Source organism: Pristis pectinata, chromosome 21, assembly GCF_009764475.1.
Source record: "Pristis pectinata isolate sPriPec2 chromosome 21, sPriPec2.1.pri, whole genome shotgun sequence".
NCBI classification, from domain to species: Eukaryota; Metazoa; Chordata; class Chondrichthyes; order Rhinopristiformes; family Pristidae; genus Pristis; species Pristis pectinata.
This window is the reverse complement of record NC_067425.1, coordinates 8,998,970-9,014,615: the sequence shown is the minus strand read 5'-3', so window position 1 is coordinate 9,014,615 and position 15,646 is coordinate 8,998,970. Positions and strand designations below refer to the sequence as shown.

General features: G+C 41.4%; 1 protein-coding gene across 11 annotated transcripts in view; it reads right to left on the bottom strand.

Annotated features, from left to right (window-relative positions):
• LOC127581165 (kinase suppressor of Ras 1-like) overlaps positions 1 to 15,646 on the bottom strand; it is a 159,173-nt gene that overhangs the window by 42,296 nt on the left and 101,231 nt on the right. The window lies entirely within an intron of this gene.

Here is a 15,646-nt window from a genome sequence, read left to right as displayed (position 1 = left end):
TGACCTCATCCCACGTGTCCCAGCAGACCAGATAGTGCAGCCCATTATTTTTTTAAATATATAGAGGCCTCCAGTTTGAGTAAATACTTTGAGAATTGCACAGATGATTAAAAAAAAATTTACAGGCAGAAGATTATGAGGTCGAGTACTGTCCTGGCTTCAACTCCAGGTTTTGTGCAAAAGGCTTTAGTTGCCAATGACCTTTATTTTAATTAAATTCTATACATTGAGCATTTCCCAGCAACTGTATATCCTGCTTTCAGCTGAAGCATCAAGCAGAATTTCAGGCTCAGCCACTGGAAGGACAGGAGTGATAGTTACACTCTTTCAACCTAGTTTACCCCCTCCAAAGTGTGTTTCAGTGAACCTTCAGGAGGTAATGTGGAAAGGAGTGGAGTGAAAGTTAGAAAAACAGACTGGGCAGAGCGGCTGATGTTAATCACTAACCGCTAACATTGGTGGGGTTACTGGGCAAGAAAGGAAATGCCTACTTTATTTGAAACAAAATCCCAAAGGCCTTAGGAGCATAATGTTTTATGATGAAATGCAAAACGTTTTCCAAGGCACAGAATGCTACAGACCAAGTGCTTGTAAATGGGATTAGTTTGTATGGTTTAGTTTAAATTTCTTGATGGTCGGCATAGACATGGCGAGCCGAAGGGCCTGTTTCTGTACTCAATGATTGTGATAATTTGGTATAAAGTTCTGAAGAATGCACATTTCATAAAAATGTTATGCACAACTTTACATTATTGTATCATTTTACATGGGGTCAGGGATCCCTTAGGCAAGACATCATTCGAGTACGCCACTGCAGTATGCAGTCATTGAACCAAAGCTTAGACGTTTAAGACAAAACTAAACCTAACAAATGCCCTTCAGAATAATACAATCAAGTGATTTAAACTGTATGCATTTGTAAAACAAACTTTAATTTTTTGAACGTTTTCTGTTTGTCTGTCCTTGGTTTTATCCAATGAGGCGCACATCAAGGAAAACTAAAGATATACTGTACAGAATTCAGACCTCGTATCCATTATGTATTTACTTTTGTCCTGTTAGATGAAATTTGCAATTTATATGTAAACTATTCGGCCCAACTTATCTGTAAGCTATTATGCTGCTAAAAAGATAAGCAGTCTACTAACACAGGCCCACCAGTAAAATTAAGGGTTGAGAGGCTTTAACTTTAAGATTCCCTGGACATTTTGTAGAATTTTCCTGATAATCATGTGCAAGATAACCACATGAGCAAACTGATCACATTATATAAACAATAACTATATATGGCAAATTGACTGCATGGACCAATTGATAGTACAACCCACCACAAACAACTCCAAAAAATTCCACAGTTACATAATATTCCCTGTGCTCCTGTGACCAAAGATTACTTAAGCCTCATTCAAGCTTTTGCCATCTGATCACCCTCAACCAAAGAAATTATATCCATGTCATCTCTCAGCTACCTACTAATGTAAATGCTCCACACCAAAGGCAGTTATCTTTTTCTTAAACATAACTTGGTTATTTTTAGTATCGTCTTTTATTTTTGTTAAATTAGTTATAAATTTGAAATTTACATGGTTTAAATCAGGTTGGCAGCATTTTGTGTGTTGAGATCAGAACTTACCCTTCAACCAAGATTATCAGAATGTATTGGCCCATTACTTATTTCATAGCTGGTTGTTGACCCGTGGTGTGCAAATTGTTTGTCATGATTTCTCTACATTACAACAGTGACTATGCAGCGCATTCACTACACAGACACAAGAGATTCTGCAGATGCTGGAAATCTGGAGCAACACACACAAAATGCTGGGGAAACTCAGCAGTTCAGGCAGCGTCTACGGAGGAAAATAAACAGTTGATGTTTCCGGTCGAGACCCTTCATCAGGACTGGAAAGGAGAGGGCAGAAGCCAGAACAAGGCAGCCTGGGGAGGGGGAGGAGCACAAGCTGACAGGCATTAGGTGAGTCCAGGTGAGGGGGGAGAAGGCAGGTGCCTGGGGGAGGGGGGATGAAAGGCAGTGATGCAAGAAGCTGAGAGGTGATGAGTAGAAGAGGCAAAGGGCTGAAGAAGGAATCTAATAGGAGAGGACAACAGACCATGGAATAAAGGGAAGGAGCTGAGGAATAGATGGGCAGGTCATGAGGGCAGGGAAATGGAAGGGGTGAGGGGGCCACAGGCACGCGTGATAACAAAAGGGGGAAGGGGTAAAGAAAAAGGGGGAAAGGGGAAAGAAGAAGGGGGGGGGGAGAGGGGAGGGGGTTACTGGAGAAATAAAGACAAATCGATGTTGAGGCCATCAGGTTGGAGACTACCAAGACGGAATACAGTGTCGTTACTCCAACCTGCGTCTGGCCTTAACGTGGCAGTAGAGGAGACCGTGGATAGACGTGTCAGTATGGGAGCAGGATGTGGAATTGAAGTGGCTGGCTTCTGGTAACCTCTCCTCTTTTCTTCCTCCCTCCTCTTCTTTTTATTCTTTTATTTCCCCCCCCCCTTTGTTTTCCCTCATTCCTGTGGTCCCTTCACCCCTTCCCTTTTCCCGCCCTCATGACCTGTCCATCTATTCCCCACCTCCTTCCCTTTATTCCATGGTCTGCCATCTTCTCCAGCTGGATTCCTCCTCCTTCAGCCCTTTGCCTCTTCTACCTATTGCCTCTCAGCTTCTTACATCACTGCCTTTCATCCCCCTTCCCCACCCACCTACCTTCCCCCCTCACCCGGACTCACCTATCACTTGCCAGCTTGTGTTCCTACTCTGCCTTCTTGCTCTGGCTTCTGCCCTCTTCCTTTCCAGTCCTGACCTGAAATGTTGACTGTTTATTTCCCTCCACAGATGCCGCCTGACCTGCTGAGTTCCTCCACTATTTTGTGCATGTTGCAATGCATTCAAATATCATTTGATTATGAAAGGCAAGTCCTCTTCTTTTTAAATCAAAACCAGTGACTAGACTTCAACTCTCCTTGCCCTGAAGAGTTAAAATTCCTGACTGAGATTGCTTCATTCATGGCCTGCACCAATAGCTACCTGACATTTTACATCGCGGTCAGCGAGGGCACTGGTGAACCAGTGTAATCTTAACTTGACAAACCTTCAATAACAGGCCAACTTTTGATAGAATCAACCTATCGGAATTCCTTGGAGGCCCAAAAGAAAACTGAAATACCACCCTCCCTGTTCCACAAGACATTTTTGGGCCTCTCCGGCATTGAACCAAGTAATTCCACCCCAAAAAACACAGATCAGTTAGTAAATCGGTTTAATATTGCCACATGTGCCGAGATACCATGAAAAACTTGTCATCCATACAGATCATTTCATTACAACAGTGCATTGAGATAGTACAAGGGAAAACAATAACAAAATGCAGAATAAAGTGTTACAGTTACAGAGAAAGTGCAGTGTCAGTAGACAATAAGGTGCAAGGCCATAAGGAGGTAGATTGGGAGGTCAAGAGTCCATTTTATCGTACTGGGGACCATTCAATAGTCTTATAACAGCAGGGTAGAAGCTGTCCCTAGGGCTGGTGGTACGTGCTTTCAAGCTTTAGCATCTTCTGCCCAATGGGAGGGGGAGAAGACAGAATGTCCATGGTGGGTGTGGACTTTGATTATGTTGGCTGCTTTATAAGACAAGACAAATAAGATATCTTTATTAGTCACCTGTACTTAGAAACACACAGTGAAATGCATCATTTGCATAGAGTGTTCTGGGGGCAGCCTGCAAGTGTCGCCACGATAGCATGCCCACGACTTCCTAACCCATATGTCTTTGGAATGCGGGAGTCCATGGACGGGAGGCTGGTTTCCATGATGTGCTGAGCGGTGTCCACAACTCTCTGCGGTTTTTTGTGATCGTGGGCAGAGCAGTTGCCATACCAAGCCGTGATGCATCTAGACAGAATGCTTTCTATGGTGCATCAATAAAAATTGGTGAGGATCAAAGGGGACATGCCAAATTTCTTTAGCCTCCTGAGGACACAGAGGCGTTGGTAAACTTTCTTGGCCCTGGCATCTAAGTGGTTGGATCAAGACAGGCTATCGGTGATGTTCACTCCGAGAAACTTGAAGCTTTCAACCCTCTTGACCTCGGCACCGTTGATGTGAACAGGAGCGTGTGCACCGCCCCCTTCCTGAAGTCAATGACCAGCTCTTTTGTGTTGCTGACATTGAGGGAAAGGTTGTTGTCATTGCACCATGTCACTAAGCTCTCTATCTCCTTCCTGTACTCTGACTCATTATTTGAGATATGGCCCACTACGGTGGTATCATGTGCAAACTTGTAGATGGAGTCAGAGCAGAGTCTGGCCACACAGTCATGAGTGTATAGGGAGTAAAGTAGGGGGCTGAGGACGCAACCTTGTGGGGCCCAGCATTGAGGATAATCATGGCGGAGGCATTGCTGCCTATCCTTACTGATTGTGGTCTGTTGGTCAGAAAGTCAAGGATCTAGTTGCAAAGGGAGATGTCGAGTCCGAGGTCTAGCAGCTTGGAGATGAGTTTGCTTAGAATTATAGTATTGAAGGTGGAGCTGTAGTCAATAAACAATAGTCTAACGCGAGTGTCTACTGTCCAGATGCTCCAGTGACCGACTGCTGGACAGACAAAGCAGAATTCTATGCATTTATGCTAATTAGGGATACTGTTGGGAGGATGGCTTTTTCCCAAGGCAGAGTCTAGAACTAGAGGACAAAAGGTTTAAGGTGAGAGAGGAGAAATTTAAAGGAGATCTAAGTTTTTCACACAATGGGTGGTAGTTATCTGAAACAGGCTACCGGACGAGGTAGTAAAGGCAAGTACAATTACAACGTTTAAAAGGCATTTGGACAGGTACCTAGAAAAGAAAGGCATGGGGGAATACGGGCCTAATGGAGGAAAATGGGATTAGGGTAGATGGGCATCACATCAGCATGGACGAGGCAGGCCGAAAGGGCCCATTTCTATGCTGTGTGATTCTACAATGAGCTGTAAATGTGACAACGGTTGTGTCACCAAACTTACAGGAGCAGGTGGTCAAATTATTTTTTAAAAATACTTCCCCTTTATTAATTTTGTGATTCACCTGCATAAATTTATTTTTTGCAATGCCTGAATTGCTCAATGAATTCTTTTTCCACCTCCTGGGTAGTTTTCTGATTTCTGATTAAAATATTCTACAGGTACATTCAATCCCATTACCCATCTGCAAACTCACAGTCCAAGTTCATGGATTGGATTTTGAAACTAGCATTGCACAGAAGTATCTTGCTCCATATATCAGAGCAGAGTAAAAAGTGACTGCATTTGCTAATGCACAAAATAGGATTACAAAGAGTTATATTTTATTGAATAGAAATGAATATTTCATGCAAAGTGACTGGTGAATAACAGAAGTACAAGGAAAAGGGACAATTATATTATGGTGCATCACTCAACTGATTAGGTCAAGGCATATGATTGGGACCTGGTCAAGTGAAATTTACAGCAAGATCGGCTCCAAGCAACCTAGCAGTTTCTGATGCTGATACAGAGTACCTGAAACAAAGGAGTTCTGTCTCTCAGTACCAAGTGCTCCCTTTGCCTTGCAGCAAAAAAAGACTTGACCACTGAAACAAAGCAGAAAGGGTTTTAAATAAATAAGTAAAAATGTATGGAACTCCTTCGAGAAGTGTTCAAAATACCAGAGCTAGCCTTGGTCTGACATTTTCTGCTTGTCAGATCAGTAATTACTATGGAAGTTCCCTTTAGCATTTTTTGATTTTAAAGGAAATTTATCCTCAAATCAAAAACCATAGAACCATACAGCACAAAACAGGCCCTTCGGCCCACCATGTTGTGCCGTCCATCAAACCACCCTCATACTATCTAACCCTTTCCTCCTGCATATCCCTCTATCTCACATTCCTCCATATGCCTATCCAACAAACTCTTGAACCTGTCCAATGTATCTGCCTCCACCACCACCCCAGGCAGTGCATTCCATGCACCAACCACTCTGGGTGAAAAACCTCCCCCTGACATCTCCCCTGAACCTCCCACCCATAACCTTAAAGCCATGACCTCTCGTCTTGAGCATTGGTGCCCTGGGAAGGAGGCGCTGACTGTCTACTCTATCTATTCCTCTCAATATTTTATATACCTCTATCATGTCTCCTGTCATCCTCCTCCTTTCCAGTGAATAAAGCCCCATCACCTTAAGCCTCTCCTCATATTCCATACGCTCTAATCCAGGCAGCATCCTGGTAAATCTCCTCTGCACCCTCTCCAACACCTCCACATCCTTCCTATAATGCGGCGACCAGAACTGAACACAGTACTCTAAGTGTGGTCTAACTAGAGTTTTGTAAAGCCAAGAATCAAAGTCACCTCTAAACAAGTGAACCCCAGTTTAAGTGTTCTACCTACCATTCATTCACGCACATTTCTTGCAAGAGATGAGTGGAAAAACTAAATATTTTAACCAGCAGAAACACACACTTTACTAGCACTCACTTGCATAAATTTACCTGATTTAAAGAAATGCAAATGAAAATCACAAGATAGGAATTTTAAATCTTTCATTATTCCAAAGATGCAGGAAAACTGCTTCTGACACACTGTAGCATAGAAGTTTTGTACTTGGAGGAAAAGGTCATTCATTAATTTTCTACAAATCCAGCTTCCTGATCCATCGGACATCTCTCATAAAAGGTAATGACATCAACACTTTTGAAAAAGGAATAATAAAGGTATCCCCTGTGTGTTCACATCACCATTCCTTCATTTAGCCTTCCTCTGCTGAATACACAATTTTTCTAATAACGATGAAGTCAACACAACATTGCCCAGCAATGCCTTTTGAAAATTCTACATTTAATATGGAAGATAAAAACTACTGCTTCATAACTAGTAAGATGTCCAGTCTGTGACTGACAGGTCAAAGAGCTGAAGGTATGCTTTCCTGAACTGAACACGGAAAGCTTTGCAGCATTGACACAACATGATAGTTTGATAGTTCAGAGTTATCAGTTGCCAAGCCACTTTTACAAACTTCTTAGCAGCCTATTAAAAAAAGACACCATGAAGTGATGCACAATATTAGAACTGGTCAGGCCTACATTTAGTCCTGAAAAACCTTCTACAGAGATAACTTGGGGCTGAAATAATACACCAACAACCACAGCCATCTTCCTTCATGCTAGATATTATTTCAGCCACTAGAGGACTTACCCCATCACTCATCTACCCCCAATTACCAGAGATCGATGTTACCAAACCACTATATGCTGCCTGGCCATCAAGAACTTTCTCTGGAATTCCCTCATTTTTAAATGTTTTGAGTAAGAATATAATGTCTGGAGTACAGTGGTCCTTGGCAGACCCAAAGTGAGTGTTGTTGAGCTAAGTGGCACTTGGCAATAATGTCACCAACATCTTTCTTCACCTTATTATGACTGAGCATGAAATGATTAGTCAGATTGGATCTGTCCTACCTTTTTCTGACAGAACATACCTAGGCAATTTTCCACCATGTCACAAAAATGCCAGTATTGTAACTATACTGAAAGCAGTAACCTCTGCAGAGCCCTGTGGCATTACTGTTTCCACATTGAGGACACCTTCTATTGCATTGCACGATATTGCAGAGGTGCAGCTAGTTCCACAGCACAGCACACATGTACAGCACTAGCGCTGAGACAATATCTAGTCAAATAGCCTTTACTGTATTGAATGCTCTCAGCTGTTTTTTGATACCATGGAATTAGCTGAAGACCGGCTTTGAGATAGGGAGGTCTTCAGGAGGTCTGGCCAAAGATGCATAGAAAAATTGTGGTTCATTATTTAGGATGGGAGATGTTTAGGAAGCCTCCTCTCATTACCCATTAAATTGTCCACTATTCATAAATGGATGCTGGATGTCTATAAAGTTGACCAAATCTAGATATTGAGTCATCACACAGTTCAGTTGCCTCTTCTATTCAGCACTGATATGTTACAAGTTAAGCAGATTGGCATCATATATAAACAACAAAAAAAATAAATATATAGCTGCTGCTGGTCTAAGAATGATCTTCGACACTCTTCACTGAACCAGGGGCTAGTTTTCTGACTTGATTTAGGATTAAAGTAAATGGAAAGGCAGGTGATCAGAATAAAAATTATAGTGGAATATAAATGGTGCTACTCATCACCCACGTCACTTCATGAGCATCCAGTTGTAAGCAACAACATATTCTGAATCTTGCCATTTAACACAGTAATAATTGCAACACAGCACTAAAGACACTGAAATTTATGGACATTGGTGAATGGGAGAGCACCCAGGAGATTATCATTAGTTTTTAAATGCATTATTCTACACAATAAACCCTATTGCTTCTATACCATACCTTCAAAAAAGAGCGGATATTTTACAAGCTTACCATCTCATTATTTTTGTACCCCCTCCCCACTCCTTTCACAAGATATCAACCTAAACTACACAAAGTGTCAAAGTAGAGATGTCATACAACGCAAGTATCATAAAGACAAGATAATTCATCAAAATCAATTATTTTTGGCATACCCTTCATATCACACAGTTCAACAATATAACCTGCAGCTTCTGTCACCGCAATTGATTCTTTTAAATATATAGAAGCAGCCCCAAGTGGTTTACAACTGCCTCCCTCGACCGCACAGGTCCTTTATTTGTTAACTGCCCAACCAAATGACAGATTGTCATAAGTACAACACTTTAAAGGACTCTGATCTACTTGGTCTTACCACTCATACATGTTCATTTTACTACCAACCAGGATCTGTTTCCACAATGGGATACAGAAGATCTTACCCAGCATTAAACATTCTCTCAATTGTATGGAATTGTGGTTATTATGAAGATGTACAGCTATTTGTTGTTTAGTTTACCACATATGTTGGCAATGAATATTAAATATATATTTCAAAATAAGTAACTAAAATTGAAGTTTTTCACCTCACCAAGAAAGGCCTCTGAATCTGTGTTGAGAGGGGAGGGAGTCAGAAAAGTCAGATAGGATTTCTGACAAGTACCCAGTGTCTACTGTCATCACATGGGAGTCAAATGAAAACATGCATTTTGTTGTGGCATCCAAAAATTATTAGATGAACCTATTGTTGGTCATCTGTGCTAACAAATGAAGAACTAATCCTTCTTTTTCCCTAATAGCCCTTAGTGCAAGACCCCAGAGGATCTTTTGAGCTCGAGTCAATTGTTTCAGGAAATCTTTGGGCAATGAGAATGAAGAGAAAATAAAATCCTTATGTTTCAATTTCAACTAATGTTAATGCTAAAGACCACAAGAGTGTGTATTAAACCTAGCGATGCTGCATAAGTGATTGAAATTTAAACTTAATTTACAAAAGCTGGCAAACAACACAGACATAATTAAAAGATTATATTTACACGAGGACGGTGACCTTGGTCTAAGGAGCTCAGACAGACTTTGAGATCTGCAGCCAATCCCCATGACACACGACAAATGAAACTAAATCAGGAGCAAACAAGTGGCTTTTTTTTAGCTCTTATACTCATGCTTTACATATGTGGCAGCTTAAAATAAAACCAGTCAACATGATCCCTTCAAGCCTGGTTTTAATGTGATTACTTTGATATTAGGTCAATGCTTGATTCGTAATTCATTATTGACATAGCACGTTTTATACATTTCTCATCTGATGTGATCATCTAAGATGTACTAAGAAATCTTTTGAAAGTATCTTCCATTGAAAGAATACAATCTGAGCATTGAATAAACAAAATAGACAGTGGCAATGATAAGTGTTTGACTTCAAGTGCTAAAGTAGTGATAGAAGAAATAAATACCTTTTGAGCTGTTCTAAATTTTTATCATATTTGCAAAATAAAAGCAAAGAATCTAAGAATTGTATCTTGCCACTCCATAACTGGCCCCAAATAGATTTGCAAAGCTGTTTTTGTAAATGAATACCAATAACCTGGTTCATGTATTTACACAGAGCTTAAGAACTTATCCTAGATATTTCATATATGGCCTCAGTTGTTGGTGAAAAGGGGAGTCAGAAGAAAATAGCTTACAGCATAAACATGCTGAGAAATAGCACCAATTGCCAAACTCAAACAGTTGGTCAACCTAACATAGTAATGGTGCTTCACTTAGAACAGCATAAAAGCGTATTAGTTAGCTATAGTAAAAGAACAGGTACTTTGCACTGGATGTTATAACACTCAATTGTCAGAGTTTAATAAATGTTAAAAAATAAAATAACCCTTCATGTAACATTATTAACATGGAATTTAATTTTTCAGCAAACCATATATTCTAGAATTTACCAAGATGCAACAGTGGAGATGATTCAATTTTTGATCTGTACTAATAAAGCATTCAAAGTCAGCAGGTTCAAGGCTTGCACAGTTATTTCTCAGCCAGTAAGCCTTAGAAATGCAGCAAGTATCACTTTACTGACAAGAAGGGGCAAGTTATACAATGCTTCCATTCCCCACTATTGAGTGCAAACAGTAAAACTCACTGTTTAGGCCGACACTTAGAACATAGAACTGTACAGCACAGGAACAGGCCCTTCAGCCCACAATGTTGTGCCGAACTAATTAAATGGCTAACTAAACTAATCCCTCCTGCCTACACAATGCTCATATCCCTCCATTCTCTGCACATTAATGAGCCTAAGAGCCTCTTAAATATCTCTACTGTATTTCCCTCCACTACCACTCCTGGCAGCACATTCCAGGCACCCACCACTCTGTGTAAAACAAAACACATCTCCTTTGAACTTACCTTAAATGCCCTCTAGTATTAGACATTTCGACCCTGGGATAAAGAAACCAATCATCTACTCTATCTTATACACTTCTATCAAGTCTCCCCTCAACCTCCGCCGCTCCAGAGAAAACAACCCAAGTTTGTCCAACCTCTCCTTATAGCATATGCCCTCTAATCCAAGCAGCATCCTGGTAAACCTCTTCTGCATCCTCTCCAAAGCCTCGACATCCTTCCTATAATGGGGCGAACAGAATCAAATACAATCCTCCAGATGTGGCCTAACCAGAGTTGTATAAAGCTGCAGCACAACTCCCTGACTCTTGAACTTAATGCCTCAACTAAAAAAAGCAAGCATTCCATATGTTTTCTTTACCACCCTATCAACCTGTGCAGCCAGTTTCAGGGAGCTAATGGACTTCGACCCCAAGATCCATCTGTACATCAACGCTGTTAAGGGTCCTGATATTAACTGTGTACTGTCCCTTGACATTTGATCTCAAAAAGTGCAACACCTCATACTTGGCCAGATTAAACTCCATTTGCCATTTCTCTACCTATATCTGAAACTGATCTATACCCCACTGTATCCACGATGCCAGTAATCTTCGTGTCATCTGTGGACTTACTAACCCACCCATGCACGTTTTCATCCAAGTCATTTAAATACATCATAAACACCAGAGGTCCCACTATAGATCCCTGTGGAATACCACTAATCACGGACCTCCAACCAGAATAAGTCCCATCAGTCACAACCCTCTTCTCTGTCCTCAGCCAATTCTGGATCAAAATGGCCAAATCACCATGGATCCCATGCATCTTAATCTTGACACCACTGTTGTTGGCAGAATCTCAGATGGTGACGAGGAGACGTACAGAAGTGAGATAGATTAGCTGGTTGAGTGGTGTCACAACAACCACTTTGCACTTAACATCAGCAAGCCCAAGGAATTGATTGTGGACTTCAGGAAGGGGAAGTCAGGAGAACACACACCAGTCCTCATTGATGGGTCAGCAGTGGAAAGGGTGAGCAGCTTCAGATTCCTGGGCATTAAAACATTTCAGAGAATCTATCTTGGGCCCAACACATTGATGCAATCAAGAAGGTGGCACGCCAGCAACTCTATTTCATTAGGAGTTTGAGGAGATTTGGTATGTCACCAAAGACTCTTGCAAATTTCTACAGATGTACAGTGGAGAGCATTCTGACTGGTTGCATCACCGGCTGGTATAGGGCTCCAATGCACAGGTTTGAAAGAGGCTACAGAAGGTTGTAGACTCAACCAGCTCCATCACGGGCACAACCCTCCCCGCCATCGAGGACATCTTCAAGAGGCAGTGCCATCTATCATTAAGGACCCTCACCATCCAGGACATGATCTCTTCACATTACTACCATCGGGGAGGTGGTACAGGAGCCTGAAGACTCGCACTCAACGTTTCAGGAACGGCTTCTTCCCCTCCGCCATCAGATTTCTGAATGGCCCATGAACATTACCTCGTTATCCCTATTTGCACTATTTAAATTTTATAACGTATAGTAATTTTTTTGTCTTTACGTATTGCTCTGTACTGCTGACGCAAAACAAATTTCACAAAATATGTCAGCGATAATAAACCTGATTCTGCATGAGCCTACCAACATAAATAGGAACTTGGGTAAAGTATCAAAACATGTCAAACTGTAGTCAGAGTTAAGGTAGGCAGAAAAACCAGATGGAAAAAGTTGAGGGGAAAAAATCTATACTGTAAATAAGAAAACACCAATCTGCTTCAGCTTAGTTCACCTCATTTTTATTCTACCAGGCTGTTTGTTCTCAAATCCCCCAATATATTACTTAGGTAGAAACAACAACGTTAGGGATTCTCTGCATTCTAACGAACATCCCTCAGATGTTGAACAACAGTCATCCCACCTACCTCCTGTTCAGACAGGAGCTAATATGATTTAATTTTTTTGGGTGGTGGCTAAGCATGTCAATGAGGGTAGTGCCAGTGATGCAGCCCACATAGACATTAGTGAGGACTTTAAAGAGGTTTTGCACGAGAGATCAACTCAAACAGTAAAAGCCGATGGGATCCAGGACAATTTGGTAAAATGGGTCCACAATTAGCTTGGCATTAGAAGGCAGAGGGTGATGACCAAGGTTGTACTTGCAATTGGAAACTTGTGGCCAATTGTGTATTGCAGGGAGCTGTGCTGTTATCCTTGCTGGCTTGTTATGTACGTTAACAATCTGGATATGAATATAGTAGGTATAATTGATAAGTATACAGATGATATGAAGACTACCAGTGTAATAAGAATAATGAGGGTAATCTCTGGCTAAACAACAATGAGTTGTTAAGATCAGCAAAGAAATGGCAGATGAAATTTAATCCAGAAAACTGCGAGGTGATACATTTTGAAAGGACTAATTGGCTAGGACAAACAATGAACAGTAATATTCAAATTTCTGAGAAACAGAAGACTCTTGGTCTTCATATCCAGGAATCCCTGAAGACAGCAACACAGGTAAATATAAGATGATTAAGCCGCCATACAGGACACTTGCCTTCATTTGCCAGGGCATAGGAAAAAGAACAGGGAGATTAAGGTGTAATGATAGAAAGCACTAGTTAGGCCACAACTGGAGTTCTGATTACATTATAGGATGGGTGTTATTGCAGGAGGTTCATCAGAACGTTGCCTGCAATGCAGTGTTTTAGCTATGAGGAGAGACTGGATAGGCTGGATTTCATTCTTTGGAGCAGAGAAGGCCAAGAGGGACTTGTTTGAAATACAAAAATTTATTAGAGTTGTGGATAAAGTAGGTAGTGAGAAACTTTTCCCCTTAGCAGAGGTATCCATATCCAGGGGGCAGAGATTTATAGGGTAGGAAATTTAGAGTAGTTTTGAGGAAAATATTTTTCACCCAGAGTGTGGTTGAAATCTGAAATGCACAGCCTGAAGGGGTGGTAGAGGCAGAGTCTTGACCACTATTTAGTATTTAACTACTATTTACACATGCACCTAAAACACCATGACATTGAAGGCTGAAAGGCTCCATAAATCAATTCAGTTTAAAGTAATTCACAGAGTCATTAAGAGTCTAAAGGGCTATATTGCAGAAGCAAGGCAAGAATGACTCCAACAAGAGGGCAGCATTTGACTGAGTGTGGCACCAGGAACCTTGGTAAAAAGCAAAGACTGTGGACAAAGAGGGTAAAGCACTCCAATTGTAGGAGTCATACTTCACACAAAAGACTGTTGTGGTTGGAGATCAATCATCCTCATCCCACAGCTTTACAGCAGGAGTTCTTCGCACCAATATTCCTAAACCAAACATCTTCAGGTCATTTGCATGTCTGTTGCCAGTATCCCACAAGAAGCACTCCACTGTGAGCTCCTTCATGGGAAGAGATTTGCAGGTGGAGATAGAAAACACCAAGTTAATTCTCAATTTCCTTGAAAAGAAATGTAATATCCTCATTGATTCTTGAGAATCCCTGGCCCATGACTGCTTAAAATGGAGTAGTATCATCTAGGAAAACATTAGCATCTTGAATTGCTGCCGCAGGATCACTCAAAGGCCAATTCCATGTAGCACACAATGTCTCAAAGAACAGACGCACCAGCCCCATCAACTTGTGATAAGGCTTAAACAACTTTCTCCTCACTATTCCACAATAAGCTAATGTCTGCCAAAATACAATATAACAACTTCTAGTGCATCTTGCTCAAGGACCATTCTAAGACAAGATAAGAATCATTTATTTATTGGTCATATGGTACATCGAAACAGTGAAATGTGTCTTTTTGCATTACTGAAGATGTTCTGGGGGCGGCTCGCAAGTGTCACCGCTCTTCTGGTGCCAATGTAGCATGCCCACAGCACCTAACCTGTACACCTTTGGAATGTGGGAGGAAACCCGAGCACCCGGAGGAAACCCACGCAGACACGGGGAGAATGTACAAACTCCTTACAGATAGCAGTGGAATTGAACCCGGGTAGCTGGCGCTGTAATAGTGTTACGCTAACCTCAACACTGTGCATACTGGCCTAGAATTTCACACAATTTACCCAGATGAATGCCCAATAAATGAAAGGGCAGTAAAGATGGTGGAAATGTAAGAGGCACTTTTACACCAGAAAATCAACGAGCTTTCATACTAGATTAAAATATCTGTTCACTCCTATCACCCACATCTTCAAGTCAGAGGGGCAACGGTCTGCTCATTTTGCCTATATGGGGTGAGAGAAGGGGGGAAGGCAAGGGAAGAAAAAGGTTTATTATGCTTAGATTCTCAGCTGAAGCCTGATCCAGACGAAACTTGAAAAGTCATATGCTCATGCATACACACATCAGCTGCTGCAAGATGGACCTAAAAGTGAATAATTTATCTCTTCATAGATACTGCCCCATCTGCTGAGCACTTCCACCACTGTTTTTACTCAAGTCATTCAAAACTGCATTGAACATTTGAATTCTCACCTAAACCTATTCACTGATCATCCCTAGAATTCCTGACCTAAATGAGCTTGAACCAAGGCTGTGAATTAGGCTGGAGACGAATGATCCTATCAAAATCCTAAGTGAAAATCAGTGAGCAGGTTATTGGTGAGAATTGGTACTGGTACCCCTTGATGGCACAATTGACAACACCCTTCGCCCATCATTTACAATTGATTGAGTGCATACCGATTGGGGGGAATAGCTAGATTGGATTGGTCCTGCTGGATAGATACCAGTATTACAACTGTTTGGAACAGTTCTGCTAGAGGCTTGACTGATTCTGAAGTGCAAATCTTTAGTCCCACAGCCAGGATATTGTCTGGTTGCACTGTCTTTGCTGTATCTGTGCTCTCAGGTGTTTCTTGATATCACATGGATACCTGATGAAGCCAGTTTCTGTG